The 5,018-nt window shown below is 46.6% G+C and overlaps 1 pseudogene across 1 annotated transcript; it reads left to right on the forward strand.

The window, feature by feature from the left end:
• The first annotated feature begins 3,201 nt into the window (after positions 1–3,201).
• On the forward strand, positions 3,202–4,506 carry LOC112636103 (annotated as a pseudogene). Its single transcript, XR_003122127.1, has one exon. The product of XR_003122127.1 is annotated as a molybdopterin synthase catalytic subunit pseudogene (transcript).
• The last annotated feature ends 512 nt before the right edge of the window (positions 4,507–5,018 follow it).

Genomic DNA, 5,018 nt, shown 5'->3' on the forward strand with positions numbered 1-5,018 from the left:
GAACTTACGAAATCTCTGGTATGTGCAAAGATTAGAAAGCAGAACAAAAGGTGTAGTGGGGGGGGGCGGGTACACATCTATCTTTGTGTCCTTTCAGAACTTGGTCCCTCCATTCCACAGCATACAAGAGGGCCTCGAACAATGCGAGTGCTTGCTTTTTATAGCCCGATGTAAACAGGATATGTAAAGTTACAGAGGAACAAGGGAATTCTTTTGGTTACAACATTACAATTGGTTAACATTATACATTTAGCATTTTTTATTGGTTCTCGCTGTGCCCTTATCGGAGATTTCCCAGGTGTTGTTTTTCTAAAGTTGAGAGACATATGGAGGAATGTGTTTGTGCTGGGCTCAGGGAGTTGGGAGATATATGGAGGAATGTGTTTGTGCTGGGCTCAGGGAGTTGGGAGATATATGGAGGAATGTGCCTGGTTTCTTTCACTATAAATATTATTGTACAGATAGACCTTTATTTTGAACTAGTATTATCATTTCAGACACAAAGTCTTGTTCTGTTGCCCAGGTTGGAGGGCAGTGGTGTGATCATAGCTCACCGCAGCCTCAAACCACACTGAAGTGAGTCTCCCACCTCAGCCTACCAAGTAGCTGGGACCTTAGCTGCACGCCCCCACACCTGGCTAATTTTTAAAAATTATTGTAGAGACAGGATCTCCCTATGTTACTCAGGCTGATCTCAAACTCCTGGGCTCAAGTGATCCTTCCACCTCTGCCTCCCAAAGTGCTGGGATTACAGGCATGAGTCACTGCACCTGGCCTTGAACTTTTAACTTAGAAATACATTCAGAGGGCCGGGCGTGGTGGCTCACGCCTATAATCCCAGCACTTTGGGAGGCGGAGGCAGGCGGATCATGAGGTCAGGAGATCGAGACCACCCTGGCTAACATGGTAAAACCCCATCTCTACTAAAAATACAAAAAAATTAGCCGGGCATGGTGGCAGGCACCTGTAGTCCCAGCTACTCGGGAGGCTGAGACAGGAGAATGGTGTGAACCCTGGGAGTCGGCACTTGCAGTGAGCCGAGATTGCACCACTGCACTCCGGCCTGGGTGACAGAGTGAGACTCTGTCTCAAAAAAAAAAAAAAAAAAAAAAAAAAATACATTCAGAGGTTTTTGATTACTGAGTAAGAGTAATATTATTTTAAGGCTCCTGCTTTATTATTTTCCTTCAAAAAGACTGAACCCCTGTAATAAACTGGTGACACCAGTGATGTTTACATATGTCTGTATCCAGTACTTGACCAGCACTGCGTTCATTATCATCTTTATTTATGCCAGTAGGTATAAAATGATACACTGATATAATTTTAAATTTAATTTCTTTAGTAACTGGAGAGGAAGCAAGCCTTCCCACCCTGTGATTTGAAGTATCCACAAGGAGGCTTCATGTGGTAGACTCGCTCTCATCATATTAGGCTGCTAAACAATGATCTATAGTGCCTAATTTCTGTTAGATTCAAATCTAAATTGAACACATAGTTGATGCTAAATATCTACTTCATTGCTTTATGGCTTCTAAAATCTGGATATTTCCCTGACAGAGAGTAATTATCTTCGGTATTATGCATTATATATATATAATTGTTTTGCAACAGGGTCTTGCTCTGTTGCCCAGGTGCTGGCATGCAATGGTGCTACCACAGCTCACTGCAGCCCCCAACCCCTAGGCCGAAGCTATTCTCTTGCCTCAGCCTGTTAAGTAGCTGAGACTACAGGCATGTACCACCAGGACTGGCAATTTTCTTAATTTTTATTTTTTGTAGAGACATCTCACTATAGTGTCCAGGCTGGTCTCTAACTCTGGGTGCAAGTGATTCTCCTGCCTTGGCCTCCCAAACTGCTGGGATTACAGGCATGAGCCGCCACGCCCAGCCCAGTTTATGCATTTTGGACTCTCAGCTCCAAATTCCCCCTTTTGGACTACTCTGTGAAATGGATCTGGACCTTTAACTATTTTTTCCTGGGCTAGCTAGCACTGAAATCTTGCCGGTAGAGGGTGTTAGACACTGGAGAAGGGAAAGAGGTTGACTTGCCTCTGGGTTCCAGGGTGCTCACTGGGTGGTTCCTCCAGTGCCCAGCTCCTACAGTGACTGCAGCCAGCAGCACCCAGGAGACCGAACCTCCCCGCCCAGCCCGGCGCCCGCCAGCCCTGGCGCCGTTTTATAGCAGCATGCCTCTAGCAGTCAAGACACCTGGCACCTCAGAGGGCAGACTTCCAGAAGGATTTGCCACAGGGCACCACAACAACTTCTCTGCCATTCAGAGTCACAGCTGCACAGGTCTGGATCTCCGCCTGGGGCGCGGGTGGAGGCTCTCTCAGTCCTGGGGCTGGTTCACTAGAGTCTCCTTTCTTCGTTACTAGCCAACCCCTCATTGCTGTAATCCCTCACTATGTAAATAATTCTTTATATTGAATTTTCTCTGTTCAAATTACTATGTGATTTCTCTCTCCGGATTGGACTCAGACTGATACAAGTGTGGACCCTCTAGAAGGAACAACAAATGTAGCTGCTGTCTGTATACACATGTGAGACGGAATTGGTGTTTTACAGCCTTTCCAACACCTGGCTATCTCAGAGGGCGGAGGACTTGAGTGAGCAGGGCACGGCCCTTCCCCAGTCCCCTCGCATGACTGCTGTGGGCTGCTGGCTCCCACCTCAGGACTCCAGTCCCACCTCACACGTGGCAGCTGGCCCAGGCGCGGGCACCTGTTCCCAGCTGAGGCAATCAGAACCCACCTGGGATTTTTTTCATCCTCGAAGCCAACTTCTCTCCTTTAAACTAAAGCGGAAAGAGCGTGAGGATGTGACTTCAGAGCTGCCTGCTCCATCCCTTGCCAAGGGGGAGCCCCAGAGTCTGATGGGGCTGGGCACCGTGGCTCATGCCTGTACTCCTAGCACTTTGGGAGGCTGAGGCAGGCAGATTGTTTGAGCCCAGGTGTTTGGGACCACCCTGGGCAACATGGTGAAGTCCTATCTCTACAAAATACGTGAAAAATTAGCCAAGCATGGTAGTGCGTGCCTGTAGTCCCAGCTACTCAGGAGGTTGAGGTGGACCAATGGCTTGAACCCGGGAGGCAGAGGTTGCAGTGAGCATGGCACAGCACTCCAGCCTGGGCGACAGAGCAAGAGTGTGATGGACTCGAAGATGAGAGATGGCAAAACAGAGAGAGATGCATTCGGTCCAGCTGTCCCCAGCGGGATGGTGCCACTGTGCCAGGTTGAAGTATTGTATTTTGCAAAAAGTGCTGAAATAACAGGAGTTCGTTCAGAGACCATTTCTGTGCTGCAAGAAATAAAAGCACTGCAGCCGTGGAAGGAGATAGACACTCGACATCCTGGATTGGCTGATGTAGAAATCAGATACTATTTGCTGTTCATCAAGAATATGACAAGCTTGGAGATCAGCTCCTCCGCTTCAACCAGGAGACGAAATTGCTGTTATTCCCCATTAGTGGAGGATAGTGCTTTTGAGTCATCTAGGAAAGACATGGATGAAGTTGAAGAGAAATCTAAAGAGGTTATAAACGTTACTACCGAGAAACTTCCAGTAGATGAAGTCCCACAGTTGGTGATTTCTGCGCTCTGTGGTGCAGTATCCCTATTTGTAGGGACTACAAGAAATAACTTTGAAGGGGAAAAAGTCATTAGCTTAGAATATGAAGCGTATCTACCCATGGCGGAAAATGAAGTCAAAAAGATTTGTAGTGACATCAGGCAGAAATGGCCAGTCAAACACATAGCAGTGTTCCATGGACTTGGCCTGGTTCCAGGGTCAGAAGCAAACATAATCAGTGCTGTGTCCTCAGCCCACAGAGCTGCATCTCTTGAAGCTGTGAGCTATGCCACTGATACTTTAAAAGCCAAGGTGCCCATATGGAAAGAGGAAATATACGAAGAGTCATCATCCTGGAAAGGAAACATAGAGTGCTTTGGGGCATCCAACAATGAACCACTTAGTTTTTAGAGCCTGCAATCTTAACTTTGTTCAACTATTATCATTGATCACATTTTGATTTTTTTCTCTCCACATGAGGATAGTTTACTGAAGCACAATCTCTTATGTTATACTAATGGGACGAAAGGGAGAAAAAGGAAGCAAGATAAATGGGTATGTAGGATGAAGCGTTATTTAAAATGGAACTAAAGATAGAAGGAGGACTGCAGGAAAGAAATGGAATAATTTAAACGTGAGGAAAGATGTCCGTGGTAGACATGTCCTTCCATGACTAATTTCTAATTATAACTCAAACTCACATTGAGGTGTGGGCCCTCAGTGACTTTAACTGACTCAGAAAGATACTCCGCCAGCAACCCCACCTCACCACCCCCGTCCCGGTTCAGGGATAGCATTGTTATCAAGGATGCATTTCAGCAATGTTGGCGGAACTGGAAAGTATTAAAAAATCATTGTCAGACCGTCTTGATATTATATATTTTCAGAAATATATTAAAAATAATAAACTAAAACCCATGATTTCAAAAGTTAAAAAAAAAAAAAACAGAGAGAGACTCCTAATGTCATCTCCCACCCTTTTATTGAGACAGGGTCTGCCTTTGTCACCCAGGCTGGAGTGCAGTGGCACAATCACAGCTCACTGCAGCCTCGACCTCCTGGGCCGAGTGATCCTCCTGCCTCAGCCTCCCAAGTAGCTGGGACTACAGGCAAATGCCACCATGCCCAGCTAATTTTAAAAATTTTTTAGAGATGGGTCTCACTCTGTCACTCAGACTGGAGTGTCGTGGTATGATCATAGTTTACTGCAACCTCAACTTCCTGGACTCAAGTGATCCTCCCACCTCAGCCTCCTGAGTAGCTGGGACTATAGGTGTGAGCCACGGCACCTGGCTTATTTTTTAATTTTTGGTGGAGAAGGAGTCTCCCTTTGTTACCCAGGCTGGTGTCCAACTCCTGAGCTCAAGTGATCCTCCTGCCTCAGCCTCCCAAAGTGCTGAGATTACAGGCATGAGCCACCACGCCCAGCCCAAGGCTATCTTTG

Source organism: Theropithecus gelada, chromosome 1, assembly GCF_003255815.1.
Source record: "Theropithecus gelada isolate Dixy chromosome 1, Tgel_1.0, whole genome shotgun sequence".
NCBI classification, from domain to species: Eukaryota; Metazoa; Chordata; class Mammalia; order Primates; family Cercopithecidae; genus Theropithecus; species Theropithecus gelada.